Source organism: Octopus bimaculoides, chromosome 2, assembly GCF_046866305.1.
Source record: "Octopus bimaculoides isolate indiv1 chromosome 2, ASM4686630v1, whole genome shotgun sequence".
Classification (NCBI taxonomy): domain Eukaryota; kingdom Metazoa; phylum Mollusca; class Cephalopoda; order Octopoda; family Octopodidae; genus Octopus; species Octopus bimaculoides.
Window position 1 is genome coordinate 139,427,905 of NC_142929.1, and position 18,995 is coordinate 139,446,899.

Here is an 18,995-nt window from a genome sequence, read left to right on the forward strand (position 1 = left end):
TATATATATATATATATATATATATAATACATTAGAAGTGATCTTGATTCTTGCTTGCTTGCTTGCAATGTTGCCCACCCAAACTGGTGCATAATGGGAAAATAATCTTAATCTTGAAAGGGAAGAAACTCTTATCTTTCGGTTAGGCACAGTGACTTGACAACGAAAAAAATACGAATTTTTTTTTTTTTTTTTCACAGTAAATGTTTCTATTTTCGCTTTTGTTAAACACAATATTGTAATCAATTAGAAATATTTTTTAAGTGAATGTGATTTCAAAAATGTAAGTTGTTTGTACAGTAAGTATTTATATTTTAGCTTTCTTTAAACAAACAATATTTTAATGTTTTATTAAATTATTTCCAAGTAAATACCATTACAAAATCATTTTTTGGAATATTTTTTAAATATTTTAAAGTGAAAATGGCTTTAAAAATACGATAAATATTTCGTAAAAGACCCGTTCGTAACCGCGGTGTGAATAATTTTGTCCATGGGATTTTTTCCGAGTGCATTCATTGTATCTCACCTCCAAAGATTTGGCTGCTATTTCTAGCTTGCTCTGCTATCACGTAACAGCTATTTGTGATAAAGGACCCGAAATACCTGTTATGTGGAAGCAAGGCATGCAAAAAATAGCAGCCGAATCTTTCCTTTTCACGTTTACGCGTGATTTCGATGTCACATTCGTTGAAAGCATGCGAAATAACCCGGAAAAGAAAAAAAAAACACGAAACAAAACTCCGTTGCTGGGAATCTCAAAGCTTCCCAGTGACCAAACGAGTCACGGGTAGTTCAGTATATACACAATTTTTTAAAAATATAGTCCCTCCACAAGAAATTTTATCTCACACAAAAACCGTAGTAACTTGCCTATCAACAGTATATACATTAAATATGATACGTGGATGGCTATTTTAATTGAATACCGCTTCATTTAATAATAAAAATAATAACATATAAATGAGGCACGAATATAAGGGGTACGAACTTTGAAACTAAGAAACACGAACTTAGCTACTGACTACAAGAAGGTTCGCGATAATGTTCCACTCTGCTGACTCTCGGAGTACCTGAGGCCACCCGGGTTCTATGACAAAGCAAATAAGCTTTTCTCTTCTTTTTTTTTTTTAGAAAAAGCAATGAGAGTGTGAGAGGTAGAACTAACATGCACAAATAAATCGTTAGGAAACGTGAAAATATGCAAGGCTATATTTCAAGGAGACTAGCTCTCACTACTACTTTTCGTCAATTTGTTAATCTTTCTGACAAGCATACAGAAAAAATCCAGGTTCGCTTAAGAGTTTGCCAAAACCAGGGTGAAAATAATCATCTGCTATATACGAATGACCTCAAACTGTATACAAAATGTGAAAAAAGACCTGGATTCTCTAATTCAAATAGTAAGAGAATTCAGTGGGGATATTGGAATGCGACTTGAGGTAAATAAGTGCGTCGTGCTAATTATGGAAGGAGGCTGAAAGATAAATTCTGATGTATAAAATTACCACAAGAATTCATTAGATCGCTGCGAAAAAATGAAGGATACAAGTATTTAGGGATGCCGGCAAGACAATAGGATAGTGGAAGGAGAAATGTGAGAGAAAATTTCCAAAGAGTGCAAGAGAACAGCTAGGAAGGTGCATGAAACAAAATTAAAAGGACAGAACATTATCAAAGCAATAAATACACAGCTATGTCAACATCAAAATACTCTACCGAAACGCTAAGTTACGGGGACATAAACACACCAGCATCGGTTGTCAAGCGATGCTGGAGATACAGCCACAGATGCACAAACACACATACAGACACACACAATACTAGTAATGATAATGACAATAATAATGATGAGAGTACCAGGAAGTGGTTCTCATGGCTTCTGATCTTAACCGATTGAAAGTGTTATCATACACATGTTCTGTCTTGGTGTAAAAAGGGACGACAGTGAATATACTGCTCAATACCACAGATTTGCTTAAAAGCAGTTTTCAAACTGATATTTTAGAGCTTGTTATTCACTGTTTAAATAGGGAGTGTTTAAGTACAAACATACACACATACAAACGTGTATGTGTGTGTACTGTGAACACATATATATAATGCCCTAAAAAATGCATACAGTCATTGAATGAAAGTCAATTTATTAAAATTCATTTTATTCTCAAAATTTTATTGAATCTACAGGATTTAAATTTGTTTTATGAACGTCTGTTTTCAAACTGATGAAAAATTTACCTCAAAATTACACAAACGTTGAATTTTCCTGTTATTGAGTTCAATATAATTATTAATCAAAGTTAATAGCAAGGAACTCCCTTGGTTTTTAAAGTGTTTTATGTTGGTGCATAAAATTCCCTGATTTATCATGCAGCAGATTGCGTGTTTTTATGCATGCATAAAACGAGCAAAGAGATTGTTGCATGGGTGCAGCATTGTCGATTTTATGCATGCATAAAACGAGCAAAGTTAACATTAAAACATTCGCGAGCAAATTAAGTATTTAAAAGCTGCGAACAAACCAACAGGAGTTGCTAAAAATAACAGTCAAAACATTGTTAAAAACAGGCATTTATTAGTTTTAAAAATTCAAGAACGAAAGTTTGCAATACACTCTAGGGTTTTATAAAATAAATTATCTTTCTCGTATCTCTTTCTCCACATAGGAAAGGTTTAAAGCTGTGGCCATCATCCTAGAATCGAATTCCTTCTGCTATGAAAAATTATAGAATAAGTGGGGGTTAACACTCCTTGGGCGCATGTGCAGCATCTTTGGTTTCTATGGAAACAGAGTTCTTCGCAGTCAGTTTTGCAACGCAGTGCTTCTTTGCTTTGGTTACAATGGAAACAGAGTTCTTCTTCACGGTGATGTATAAAATACTAGCTCCTGATAGGCTAAAATACCCAAATTTTGAAAATTTTAAAGGCTAATAACTTTTTAATTACGAACTTATTGTAAAAATAAATTTCATTTTCATAATTAGTATACAAAACTTAATCCATATACCAAATTTGGAAACAATTGGAACAAAACTGTAAACAGAGACGAAAACCACGAAGATCCCTCAAAACAACTAAATACTCCATTTATCGCATAATATTCTAAATTAAATTCATTGAAAGACGAAATTAATTTCTGTAAATAACCAATAAAAATCAACAAAAATTTGAAGTTGAAAATTTACACAAAAATTACAAATACATCGAATGTTCATGATATTGACTTCAATCTAATTATAAATCAAAGTTAATGGCAAGAAACTCCTACAATTTACAAACTGGTTTGCGTCGCAGGTTACGCGTTTTTATGCATGCATCAATGTACGTATGTATGTGTGTGTGTGTGTGATTATGTATGTGTGTATGTATATATGTATGTATGCATGCATGCGTTCTTGCATGTATGTATGCATGCACGTATGCATGCATGCATGTATGTATGTATGTATGCAGGCATGCATATATGTATGCGTGCGTGTGTATGTGTGTATATACGCATGCATGCACGTATGTATGCATGTATGTATGTATGTAAGAATGAATGTATATGTACGTCCGTGTATGTGCATATATGAATATATGTCTAAGTATATGTATATCTGTACGTAAGTGAATGCATGGATGTATATACAGGTGTATATATATACACGTGTGTATATATATACATACATACATGCATGCATGCATACATACATGCATGCATACATAATACATACATGCATACACACACATACACATACGCATATATGCACACTCACATACACACATATATATATATGCATATATATATATATATATATATATGCATATATATATATATATATATATATGCATATATATATATATATATATATATATATATATATATACACATAACGTGTACAACAAAAAAGTACGAAGCACGAGTACATGGAACATGAACTATTCTTTCGAACAACGAAAGACACAAATGGAAAACAAGACAAACGCCATAAAGAATGATCCTTCATCAGTTGTTGGTTGTTTTTCTAGTTTCGAAGTTCACGCAATTAACAACAATATATGCTTTCGATAAAACAGTTGCTCCCGCAAAGCAAATTGAATAAAATTTGAGATTTTGCGGAGGGTCAAAATAGGTAACAAACAGTACAGTGAAAACAAACAGGACAGTGAAAACAAACAGGAAGGGCTGCTAAGCCTGAATGAGGTTGTTGTGGCGAACGCATGAGTCAAGCTAGGATAGTAGACAAACAAGAACACGTCTTCCTTGTTCCAGCTACAACAGAGAGAAAGAAAGAAAGATGGCCGATGGTCACGTGGGAGCCACGTGAGCAAGGGAGGCGGAGTGAGGGAGAGCAAGTGACAGAGTAATAGCATAGAATAGTGGGAGAAGAGGAGGAAAAAGAATAAGAGAGAGAAAAAGAGAGAAAAACGAAAGAGTAAAAAGATCGTATAGAGTTATGCCCTCATATGCATATATATATATATATACGTATAGATATAAGTATGTATATATGCATATATATATATATATATATATATATATATATATATATATATATATATATAATTTATATTTTATACACATATATGTATATGCAAGCACGGAATTTTGTCAGTGAACAGGTCGCGGTCCCAAAGCGACGAAAATATTTTGACAAGTTAAATTTAAATGTTGAAGTGAATATAACGATTTTTGTGTGTTTCTTAAATGGCTTAAAAACACCTCCCACGCTGCAATTGTTTATATATATATATATATATATATATATATATATATATATATGTACGAAGTGGTATCGAAAAGTTCCCGGACTAGTTATGTCTTATGAAAAATAACTTATTTACCTAAGTTTTAACATCATCTCCTTCAAAATAGCCACCTTGCGCACCAATTCACCGGTCCCAGCTTTCCTACTACTTTCGGAATCTTGTCTGGAAGTCATTTTCCATAAGCGAGTCGAGGACTTTCTGCAATTCACTCTTGATTTCAATAACGGTATTAAAACAGCGACCTTTGAGCCGCATTTTCATCTTGGGGTAAAAGACGGAAGTCCGCAGGTGTTATATCTGGTGAATAGGGCCGGTGCAGAAGCGATACCATTTTGTTTTTGACAAGAAACTCACGAGTGGGGAGAACTCAATGAATAATCCAAATTTTGGCGTTCCAGAGATTAGGTCGCTTTCGCCGAATGTCATTCCTCAAACGCTTCAAAATGTCACAAGAGAACTCTCGATTGACGGACTGGCCCAGGGGGAAGAATTCTCGATGCACAATACTACAGTTGTCGCAAAAAACAAAAAGACGATTAGCATGATCTTAATTGAGCTGCCATTCTGTCGTCCGCTTTTGAAGCGTCCGTGCCACTCGAAACATTGCGTATGACCCATTGCCTCGTCGTCGAAAGCTTGCTGAAACAGACTCAATGTCTCTGTTGCTGACTTCCCAAGTTTAACGCAAATTTACGTTGGCTCTTTGTTCCGATCCATGACAAAATCGCAGACAACAGCCTATAAGTGATCACAAAGACATAAGTTTCACAACTTGCGAAGCAAACACAGCGATGTCACTCGGCACACTGCCTCACGAAGGTCACTGCTAGCTCTCACTGAGCACGCAACCGTGTGCTGCCATCTGTTGGCGCGCTACAGAACTAGTCCGGGAACCTTTCGATACGGCTTCATATATATATATATATATATATATATATATATATATATATATATATATATATATATATGGGCATTATTATACATGAATGCCTCACGCTAAGAGGGACTCTAAGGTCAAACTACCATAATAAACACATTTTTACCGAACGCGAGGAAATGCAACCCTTAAAAACAGACTAAATTATAGATCATGATTTCGTAGTTATTGCAGTATTATGCAACTTCTACTCGTCAGTATAATATGGTCAAGACACATAGAAATAAAATATAGTAGTTTGACCTTTGAGTCCCTCTTAGCGTGCCCTTATATAAATAAATATATTTGGGGAATAAATGATGGATTTTTCTCTTATAAGGTTTTTTCACGCTAGCTACTTGATAAATACTTTTAAAAGAATTCATCCTATTATATATATATATATATATATATATATATATATATATATATATATATATATATATATGTATATATATGTATATATATATATATATATATATAGGGAGAATTCACAAAGAAACAACAGACGAAGACAGGTGGTGTAAACAACAAATAGATGTATTAGTATAACGCTCGGGAATTGAAAATGTTTTAACTTTTCGAGCCTACGCTCTTCCACAGAAAGGAATCCAGAAAGAAACAAGGAGAGAAAAAAATGTGTGTAGTGGTCAGCGATCTATCATGGCGAATGCCGGACAGAAGGTTCACACAGGAGAGCTAAGAAGAAGGGGTGATAACAAAGTAGTAGTGATCCCCAAACGAAGGTGCGTGTGTGTAAGAGAATGCTGGTGATCTTAACGTATGCATGTGTGTATGTAGGTGTGAAAATTTGGGGATGAGAATTGGTCAGTGCTGGTGTGTGCGTGGTGGTGTGTTGTGATGTGATGTATTGTGTGGTATGGTGTAGCGTGGTGTGGTATGATGGTGTTGGGAGGTGGGGGAAGTGGTGTGTGTGTAGTTATATATTTCACACTTATTTATTCATATGTCATTAGAAAATTCAGCATCAAAATATATCTCCGTGTCCTTTTTAGTGAATAGATTTATATTTATCTCCTTAAAATAAATTAGATTAAATGCCAAAGGATGAGATGAAATACAAATTGTATGTTTCTCAACTCAGTATGAGATTCTTCACAATATTTTTGCCTTTTGTAGGAAGAATTTTGTGCCATTCTGAGTGACTGACAATCTCTTTCTGTTTTTTCTTTGCGATAATTTCTTCGTGATAAATATGTAAACAATTGGAAAGTACGGAAATAACTCGGCTGAACGAATATAATTTTAACGTTCAGTTTTATTGCTACGTGAAATACAATAATGGATTTAGTTTGCTTAACCAAAATAACCCAAATAATAGAGAAGTTGTACCGATCAAATTTTTACCGTATTTACTCGAGTGTAAGTCGTACTATTCTATATTTGGTTTCAGTTGAAAAACTGGTGTGCGACTTTGGAGCAAAGCTAGAATTATGAACTGCTCTTTATAAACCATTAAGCAAAATGAGCGTGTGCTTGGGTGATCAAGGGAAGGGGCACTATAGAAATGGTAAATGGTTTACAGCACAAAAGTAATCACTTTAAACTTGTTAAAATAATATTCAAAGTCTCTTAAATGATTGGAAGTATAATTTCGAAGAGTCATGTGGTTGTATACAAAGATAAATATTATTTTCCATCTTCCTTATTAGTTTTGTTTCATTTTGAAGGACGCGTGGATTTTAAACCGACTCTGACTATGAATGGAAAAAATTATATTCCAGCGTTTAATACTAAACATGCACCCTCCCCCTCACACACATACACAAAATCTTTAAGAAAATGACACCGTGTTCTACACGTGATGTGGGGCTTCTCTTAAGCTATAATCCACAAAGAACTTTTTTTTACTGAATATGCGCTACTGAACTACGAGTGCATCTTTTATGCCATCAAATGGTACGTTCTAGCAGATTCGAATGCGAATATGCTAATTGCCGTTATGTTTCGTCTTCTTCTTCCTTCAGCCTTGTGGTTTTCAGGGGATTCTATGGAAGTCCGTATAAGATTTTGCTGTTAAAGTTTTTGCGTGCAATAGATTGGTTATACTTCTACAATACACAAAATATTTTAACAATTTTTTTTAATAAAATTTCTAATAATACTGTAGCTACGCCACCTAGCAAAACTAATGCTTTTTGTCACCTCTTTTTCATTTGATTAAATCTCAAGATCGGAAAGCCTCGTCTGCTCTAAGGTAGATGGATCGCCAATAGTTCTTTATGCGGTTCAGCTTTGTAACGCTTCTCTCACAAGAATCCATGAACAGATTATCAGGAATATCTTTAGGTTTAATGAAATTGTAAGGGGAAGACTGGGGAAACATGAAAGAAAAAAGACAGCGAAAGCTACAGAAAAACAAAAAGAAAAAACAGAAAGATAGATGATAATGGTTAAAAGGTGGCCGTCCTATTCAGCTTTGAATTTCAAACCGTCTAATCCAAGAGTCTGCTAAGTGGTCAATATTATCCCCTATCCGGGGGTTAGGGGTTTATGTGGATATTCAAGAAGATGGTAAACACCTGAAACGTCCCCGTAACATAGCGACTTGGGAAAAAGAGACCGATAGAATAAGTACCTGACTTTAAAAATATGTATATTCTGGGGTCCGTTTGTTCGACTAAACTCATCAAGGCTGTGCTCCAGCATGGCCGCAGTCCAACGGCTGAAGCAAGTTTAAGATATAAGATAAGGTTGTATATTTGTAATACAAAATGTTGTTTTCTATCATGGTCATTGATCATTCTTTTGCGACACACAGACAGAGATTTAAGATTTAAGCAGAAATGTGACAACGCAAAACAGGTCGATAAATCAATAAATAATAGGAATGAAAACAACAAAAAATTTTTTTTATCGATCTCAGATTGGCTGGATGCCATTTTGTTGTATTTGTTTAGTTCCAGGGTAATTCCGATTGATCAAACATGCCTATGATTAAAAGGCCTTTCAACCGTGACCATCCTGTTTTCAGGGTTACCGAGGACTGTATTATCTGTGTTTTGTTCATTGAAAAGCTGATTGATTCACGTGATTTAAGGGAGATTTGGCTGCCATTTTCAGCATGTCAGTGACCACAAGATGTCTCTCTTGTTGATGCTGCTGTGTGTTGTTTAACCCCAGGTCAGCAGACATCGAGCAGACATGTGATCGAAGCAGTGACGTAGCAAGAAACTGTGTTGCCAGGGGCAACCCTTCAGTTTGCTGTACCTCTTTGAGCCCTGTGTGGCTAATAAAAGAAAGTTTGCTGTACCTCTTCATCCATAAAAATCACAGCGTAATACACATCAAAGTGTGGAGGCGCAATGGCCCTGTGGTTAGGGCAGCGGACTCGCGGTCATAGGATCGCGGTTTCGATTCCCAGACCGGGGAATCGAACTATGTTGTCCCAGAAACAGCTCTGAAAGATGGAGTGGTCATAACCCTCGACGTCGTAAGCGACGGAGTACCAACAACAACAACAACAACAACAAAGTACTGGCTGGGATGACCGCCCCGCCCCTTTTTAGCTATACTAGAGCATTCCAATTATGACCACTCCATCTTTCAGAGCCGTTTCTGGGACAACATAGCTCGATCTATCCTTTCTCTATTTAAGAAAGTAAGCGATGGCTTGAGGGAAATTAAGCTATCATATCTAGCTGTAGAGCGACTTGTTGAACAAGGCAAGAATAACAGAAAATACGGCACTCCGTCGGTTACGACGACGAGGGTTCCAGGTGATCCAATTAACGGAACAGCCTGCTCGTGAAATTAACGTGCAAGTGGCTGAGCACTCCACAGACACGTGTACCCTTAAGATAGTTCTCGGGGAGATTCAGCGTGATACAGAGAGTGACAAGGCTGGCCCTTTGAAATACAGGTACAACAGAAACAGGAAGAAAGAGCGAGAGAAAGTTGTGGTTAAAGAGTACAGCAGGGTTCACCACCACTCTCTGCCGGAGCTTCGTGGAATTTTAAATGTTTTCGCTCAATAAACACTCACAACGCCCGGTCTGGGAATCGAAACCGCGATCCTACGACCACGAGTCCGTTGCCCTAACCACTGGGCCATTGCACCTCCACTAACAGATAATACAGGAAGTGAGACAATATCACTATTGAAAGGCGGCGAGCTGGCAGAAGCATTAGCACGCCGTGCGAAATGCTTAGCGGTATTTCGTCTCTCTTTACGTTCCGAGTTCAAATTCCGCCGAGGTCGACTTTGCCTTTCATCCTTTCGGGGTCGATAAATTAAGTACCAGCTGCGCATGTTTGTAATTTTCAGTGTCCTAATGGTTGGCATAGTATCATCATCATCATCAGCAGCAGCAGCAGTAGCACCACCACCACCAACACCACCACCATCGTCACCATCATGATCACGATCATCGTCGTTGTCATCGTCATCATCGTCTTCATCATCATCATCGTCGTCGTCGTCGTCGTCATCATCACCACCGCCTTCTACTACTACTACTACTACTACTACTACTACTACTACTACTACTATTACTACTACTACTACTACTACTGCTGCTGCTTCTGCCACTACTACTACTGCTGCCACTACTACTGCTGCTACTACTACTACAACTGGTGCTGCAAGGGCAAAGGAGATGGTTCTTGGAAGAAGCAACAACAGAAACATCAAATTAATGGCCTAATGTTATGAAAGTAATAGAACGCATTATCTCAACTGATTAAGAAACTTAATTAAGTAGATGAGGTGCAGCTTGGATTTGTGTCAAGACAGAGTATAACCAGAGCGCTGTTCTTAATGTGCCGCAAGAGAAGTTCTTAGCTAAGGGAAAGCCATTATACTAAGCATTCGTTAATCTCCAGATCAGCGAAACTCAGGGCAAAAGCCTTTGTCCAAGTACCACACCTTGTATTGATGTTTGTACCAGGGACTACCAAAAGTTGTTGTTGGCACTCCGTCGCTTACGACGTCGAGGGTTCCAGTTGATCCGATCAACGGAACAGCCTGCTCGTGAAATTAACGTGCAAGTGGCTGAGCACTCCACAGACACGTGTACCCTTAACGTAGTTCTCAGGGATATTCAGCGTGACACAGAATGTGACAAGGCTGACCCTTTGAATTACAGGCAACTACCAAAAGTAACGTTGAAGATACAGCATAGAAGGGTGCGGCTAGCTGGACGCTGCAGCAGACGTACCGATGGAATTGCTAACAAGCTAGTTCTCTGGCAACCAACGGAAGGAAGGACCTGGAGAAGAAGGAAGAAGACGACCTGTATTGAAAACTTGCTGGTGGGGGGGGTACTGGTATGGAAGGGGTACAGAAGCTGAGGACCATTATGGGAAGATCGAGATGAATGGAGGGAACGCGTGGGAAGTCTTGGGACGCCCTGAGTGACGACTTAGATAGATAGATAGATAGATAGATAGGTTGATAGATAGATAGATAGATAGATAGATAGGTTTATATCAAATCATAATAAAAAGCAGTAAAGTCAATTTGCCAACACAATGTGGAAGTCCTACATTGGATGGTGTTACTACTTTTTATCCCTAGGAAAGCATCTTTTCCAGCTGGCTACCGACACATGGTCTGTGTCCATATACTATGAGCAAGGGAGCATAATAAAAACAATTCAATTATAAAGAAGAACACTCAGAGAGCGCAAACCTCCACCAAGGCAACACCAACGTCCGCTCAATGATTATCCAGAGATGATTTTTTAAAATGAGAGTATCTGAAATAAACTCGACTGCTCTCACAAACGAGAATGCTAAAAATGAAGCCGACAGCCCTCAAAAATTAAGTAAAAAAAAAAAACAGAAGAATAATGCAAAATCCTTGTCCGGTACCGGTTCGATCGCAAAATCTAATCAGTTTGTATCAGTCACGAGGCCAGATATCCTTGAAAGTTTCATCCGAATCCATCCAGCGGTTCTTGTGATATCTTGTCCACGGACAAACAAACAAACAAACGAACAAACAAACGCGACTGAAAACTAAGGCAGAGCTAATTAAAGAATCCCTCAATACATTTCTTGAGTACAAATTTATTAAACTTTTACAAGAAGTGAACGACAGTAACTTCGAAGTTTCGGCTTACTAACCTTCGTCAGACTGTACTGCAGTTGGGCTTGTTTGGGTTTGTTTAGTCTTCGACAAGTTGTTTTTCTAGAGTTGATGGAGTTATGTGAAGTGACAATTAAGCTTGGTGTGCGTAGCTTTTGGGCGTAGATATATAGGAAAGGGGAGACAGGAGGAAAATATGTTTGCAAGATGCAGTTTGATAGAAAGTTAATGCTGGAAGATTTTGTTTAGGTTGAAGTGAGAGTTGTGTTATTGCATAGTGTTTAGTCAAGCGTGGAAATAACTATGTACACAGATGTGTCCAATTCAGGTGCGTCAGATTTAGGTCACGAAATTTTTTTGTGCAGAAATTTCTTTTTGCTGTTGTTTCAAAGTTCGCATTAGAACGTTTATAGATAAATTAGTTGGTTAGTCCGAATACGAGAGGTGGGGGGCTAGAAAGTTCCTGGCTTTGGATAAAAGAAAATGCAGGAGGATCAGTTAATTCTGATTTTATTCAACATATTCCCCTCTCAGATTCACACACTTATTACAGTCTTCCTTCAGGTTTTCTAAGCCCTGTAAAAGTACTCGGGAAGCTGGGCCTCCGACCAAGCCTTTCGCGACACCCTTACAGCCAGGAATTTTTCAGCAACCCCTCGTATGTCTGAGATTAGATTATTGTTGATGCTCTTTGCTGTCATTCATAAATTTTAAATTGTGTATTTTCGGAAGGTAAGAATTGAAAGACTAGGTTGCCATAAGCAATTATTGGCGTTTTCAAGTTGGGGTTTTTTTTTTGTATTCATATCGAGTTATTTTAAAGCGATGCGTACACGTAACTGCAGGACATTCTCTGTACTTCAGATGAATGCATAAGAATAATGTATTTCCTATGGATCTATAGGTATCGATAGGTGTTTATACCTAAACAAACAATATATAATAATATAGAAATATAGCAATATGCACACATACATATCAATAGATGGATGTATTTAAATATGAGCTTATGTGCATATAGAAGTACGTATATTCACGCATATACAAGTGTACTTACGTGCACCAGTATGGAATATTAACACGGATGAGTGTGTGCGCGCGCGCGTGTAATAATGTAATTAAAATTCAGTTGAATTAGGCACCAAGCCAGTTCGGTAAAGTCCGCACAGCTCTAAGCTAGGAGAACAGAATGTAAATAAGTAACAATAATGTTTATTAAGATAAAGCGGCGAGCTGGCTGAAACGTTAGCACGCCGGGTGAAATGCTTAGCGGTATTTCGTTTGTCTTTACATTCTGAGTTCAAACTCCGCCGAGGTCGACTTTGGCTTTCATCCTTTCGGGGTTGATAAATTAAGTACTAGTTGCGTACAGGAGTCGATCTAGTCGACTGGCACTCTACCCCAAAATTTCGGGACTTATGCCTGGAGTAGAAAAGAATACTGTACCAAAAACTTTCTCTTTATTATTCTACTATACAATCATATATTTATATATATAATGTAAGCAGAGTTAGCGGTTATAATAACCGACTAAGGGATAAAATATCCGTATATGCTATCGGCATCCGTTACCCATGTTATCTCTGGGCATAGGTACGTGCGGACACACTATGCTCGTTGAGTACAGGTAACAACAGAATAAAGGAAAGTTTATCAGGAAACAAATATAAATAATCAGAAAATGGAGAAAACCTCAGAGCAACAAGCACATCAATTGGACCACATTTATATATATATATATATATATATATATATATATATATATATATATATATATATATATATATATATATTACGAATAATATGGGTGGCTAGTTCGCAATTTTACAACCTAAGGTAGAAATATATACGTCACTAAAGTGACAAAGGCGAGTTATCAGCACCAGTATTGCTAGAAATAATAGTCAAAACAACTCAATAGCCGCAGAAGCACTATCTTAATGACTGACATACATGCATACATACATACAAGACCTCAATAAAATGTAAGCACAACAGACCTGATATAATGATTTGGGATAGAGAGGAGAAACTGTGTACAGTTGCAGAAATCAGCTGCACAGTGGATGTTAACATAAAGCGGAAGATCAGTGGAAAAGAGAACACCGATGCTGAACTATTGAGAAATCTGCAGTTACTCTATCCGGATTACAAGTTTAGGTTTATACCTGTAATTATTAGGGCCCGGGGATATGTAACAAATTGCCTAAATACCAATCTTGAGAAATTAGGATTCTCAAAACCAGAAAGGAGAAAGCTAATTCGAAGATTACAGATCCAGTCCATCACTGGAACTGTAAAAATCTGTAAAACTTTCCAGAAGTTTATCATTCAAATATATATCAGCATGTCTAGGTATGCAACTATATGCATGAGAATACATACAATAACATACAAATCTGCGCATATATACATACATACATACATACCCTGTTGTTGATGTTGAAATTCCAATGAAGGAACCTTGAACCTAGGTTAGAAACCGGTTCTTTCTCTATTAGCAAGAAATCTTAAAATAAACTGAATAATGACATACATACATACATACATACATACATACATACAAACATATATACATACATAAGCCATCACGTTTATACGAACTTGCGCACTCCAATATAATTACAAAGACCTTTATGTATATACACACTTATGTAAGAATATGTATCTATACATATACAGGTATATACAAATAAATACACACATCTACACACACACACATACATATATACATGCACAGCCGCACATAAATGTGTAAAATACTTATGCAGATATACACACAAACATATATATATATACATATATATGCATATATATATATATATATATATATATATATATATATATATATATATATATATATATATATATATATATATATAATTTAGATTCAAGGTGAATATGGTACTCAAGTTTAGGCACCAGAATTAAATATGGTATTATCCATACAATTACCAAATAAGGTGATTAAAATCAAAATAAGCAACAAGGATATCCAAAGTTAATACAGTACGATTGTTTCATGCGACTCCATTTATTTAAGCAATGTTAATGCAGAGCAACCCTCAGCTGTACAAATTTCTATATCTTTGTGCAGCTGAGGAAAGCTCTGCATTTTACATTTGATGTAATGTTCACATTGCATGAAACGATCGTATATAGAAAACGACCGTGCGAACCAAAGGAGAATGGTGACGAATGGAACAGGCTCCTTTTAACGCGTCGCACGGTCGACACAAAATATATATTATATAATATAACATAAGGGAACTCACATGTGAAATGCGAGGAAATGCCAGCAAGGAAAAGAGAGAGACACAACCGGTAAAGATGAATATAGAGAAAGTTTTATTAGAGCATTAAACTGTATGTCTGTGTGTGAGTGAATGCGGCATAATAACACAATATACGACAAGCCGTCGTGTAAACAAAAGAGTGTATGTATACAAATATATGCATGTGAATGCAACAGTATACAGAGCATAGAAAAGAGTCTGTAACAAGGACGTTAAGCGTCCTGAACACAAGGATAAGGAATACCAGTTCTCAGTTAAGGTACACAGTAGATTGAAAGTCTGTATATAAGAGGTTGTGGCGTGGAGGCAGAGCTAAGTCACATGTCGTGAAGTTGAGGCTTCTATGCCGAGCCGGCTACTTGATACAGGGGTTTCTCGCAGGTGTCGAATTCTGGCTGTTATTTCGTGGTAAAACAAGTCACACAAACAGCGCTGAGAGAAGCTGCGGTTGCTGTTGGCATCTTGTGTACGTAGAGACGTCGTTACGTGGTCAACGACCAGACCTTAGAAGGTCTGAAGCCGCGACAAACTGGCGTGGATAAAACAGGCTATTTATAGGTAAAAAGAGGCTCCAGAAGCATCAGAAAAACACTCTCTCACGTGACCTTATTAGATGGCCACGATTGGTCGGTATGCACCCTGGTGCGAACAGAACTGGAGACAAATGCCGCGCCAATAAGAGTCAATCAGGGTGATGGACACAGCAGGGTCCAAGGCGGGAGAGAGATAGATGTTACCCGCTACGTTCGCATTTGTAAATAAATATTTGTATATATATATATATATATATATATATATATATATATATGCTATTAAATACATTAAATTAATAATATTGTATATATGTGCATCGGAACTTCAAGCATGCTGGAGACAGGTCGTTTTCGCTCTTTCTCCCTCGATATAATTATATACTTATATGCATTATTATTAATTTAATGCATTAATTGCCTATAAATTTTTACATGCTGATTACTTGATAAAAATCATTAAGGTGATTTATATATATATATATATATATATATATATATAGCCATATTAATGAGCGACAGGAACCAGTAACAATACGGAATCGTAAAATATATTTGTCAACTAAATATATAGCACTTATGTAAGTATATGTATTTTTACATATACATATATATACATATAAATACACACATCTACACACACATACATATACATATACACATGCACGGTCACACATAGATGTGTAAAATACTTATGCAGATATACACCTATACACACAAACATATGTGTATATATATATATATATATATATATATATATATATATATATATATATATATATATATATATATATATATATTAAAACATAGCGTAAAAAATCATATATTAATTAATATCGATTAATTACCAGGAAGCTAGCACATTTAAAGAATCAAAGAGATTCAGAAACAATATCTGCAATCTCAGGGGATTAAAGTATATTTTTATATATAACGTTGACCACTAACATGGACATTCAATGTGCTAGAAATAGATCACATCTGTGTGATCTATTTCTAGCACATTGAATGTCCACGTTAGTCGTCAACGTTATATATATATATATATATATATATATATATATATATATATATATATATATATATATATATATATATATATATATATATATATATATATATACATATATATATACATATATATATATATATATATATATGTATGTATGTATGTATATATGTATATATGTATTTGTGCGTCCGTCATTGTCCCCCACCACCGCTTGACAACCGATGTTTGTGCGGTGTTTACGTCCGAGTAAACAAGCGGTTCGGCGAAAGATACCGATAAGATAATTACTAGACTTACAGAGAATAAGTCCTGGGGTCGATTTGTTCGATTAAAGGCGGTGCTCCATCATGGCCGCAGTCAAATGTCTGAACCAAGTACAAGAAATAAAGAATAAAAGATCGTATATATATATATATATATATATATATATATATATAGATAGATGTTTGTGTGTGTGTTTGTATATATATGCATGTACACAAACATACACGCATATATACACGCGCTCGTACACGCGCACGCGCACACAGACACGCACACGCGCAAATCTTTAAACTGTTACAATTAAATTTGTATTATAAACCTACATTTTTTTTTTTTTTTTTTTTTGGTTCTCTTTTATCATCGTTGCTATGATAACATGTTTTCGTGATATACAATACCTGAAATATATACAATACCTGTGACTGCATCGCTACCACCACCGCCACAACCGCCACCACGAACAACAACACTACTACTACTACTACTACTACTACTACTACTACTACTACTACTACTACTAACTGCAGTTTCTCGAGGTATCTACAAGCTCCACATGTACAGGTTTTTGTGTCCATTTGCACGTACACAAATATACATGCGTCTATGTATGTAAGTGTATGATGTGTATGTGTATATATGTGTGTGTGTGTGTGTGTGTGTGTGTATAATTATGTATATATTCATACATACCCACACATACACATATACACACATATACCCATGCATGTATGCATATTTATGCATAGTTGTGTGTGTGGATATATATACAGATAGATAGATAGATAGATAGATAGATAGATAGATAGATAGACAGACACACAGACAGACACACAGTATATAGATAGATAGACAGACAGATAAATAGATATACATAGATATATATACAGATAGATAGATAGACAGACAGACATAGATATATAGACAGACAGATGGATAGATTGAGAGACAGACAGACAGACAGATAGATAGATAGATAGAGAGGCAAACAGATAGACAGCCAGACAGATAAATAGATACATACATATAGATATAGTTAAATATATCTTTGTTTATATGAGTGTGTGTGTGTGTGTGTGTACATATTCACTGCCTACACCGTCGTCACAATATCACAAGTAAATCTCACTCCCATACACCGCCACCTAAACTCTAAATATTACTAATGTTAGTTTACCACCACCACCACCGCCACCACCACCACCCTTCTCCCCTTCCTCTTCCATCATCATTCTAAAAACATTGGCTCCCGCCATCCTCACTGCCACCGCCACCACCACTACCTTGAAGTATTACCGCCCCCTACTACCACCATCACCATCATCATCGTCGTCACCACCATCGCCTCCCCCCACCACCCGCTCCACCAGCAAACATCAGAGAAACATCGGCAAACACTAACCAATGCCACCGTTTTCGTCGAAAGCCTTTAACTTGCTGCGGCGGTCATAAAGAGAGAGAAATAAGCAGAAACAAAGAAGGTTAGTCCTTTTAATATCATTAATAATAATAATAATAATAATAATAATAATAATAATAATAATAATAATAATAACAATGATATTAATAATTTCTTTATTTGCCACAAGGTTTGTCGAATGAGAGAACATTACGAGGGTGAGGTTTTACGAAGTGATGAAAAGAAAACGGGTAGGAAAAACCGCGATGCAATAAGCAGTGGGTTGGTGCCAGCTTAAATTAGCGTCCAAGACCAGCCCAAAAGCATCCCGTCTCCGTTCCCAATTTTGCTGTCAGTTTCTTTCTTTCTTTTTTTCTTTTGTTCTTCTCATTCTCTTTACACATGAAAAATGAAAAATGCAGTCGGAAAATTATATTTATCTCGCAAACAAGAAAAAAAAAAAAAGAAGAGAAATCTATAGTTTTGTAGGATCATTCTATACCCAGACACGGGCGTGACTGTGTGGTAAGAAGCTTGCTTCTCATCCACACGGTTTCGGGTTCCGTCTCACCTCGTGGCACCTTGGGCAAGTGTCTACTGCTATACCTTCGGCTCGACCAAAGCGATGTGTGTGAATTTGGTACACGGAAACTGAAAGAGGTCCGTCGTATATATATATATATATATATACATATATATGTGTGTGTGTGTCCCTTTCTTGTATCACCTAACTGTCTGGATGTTTTGCGTTCTTGTCCCATTTTGTATTATATATAT

The 18,995-nt window shown here is 36.4% G+C and overlaps 1 protein-coding gene across 1 annotated transcript in view; it reads left to right on the top strand.

The window, feature by feature from the left end:
- The first annotated feature begins 17,653 nt into the window (after nt 1-17,653).
- The window catches only part of LOC106873537 (galanin receptor 2b), a 64,522-nt gene continuing 63,180 nt past the window's right edge, over nt 17,654-18,995 (top strand). Inside the window, exon 1 of the mRNA XM_089347783.1 lies at nt 17,654-18,300. The gene's annotated coding sequence lies outside the window, so the exon portion shown is untranslated. The remainder of the gene's footprint in view (nt 18,301-18,995) is intronic.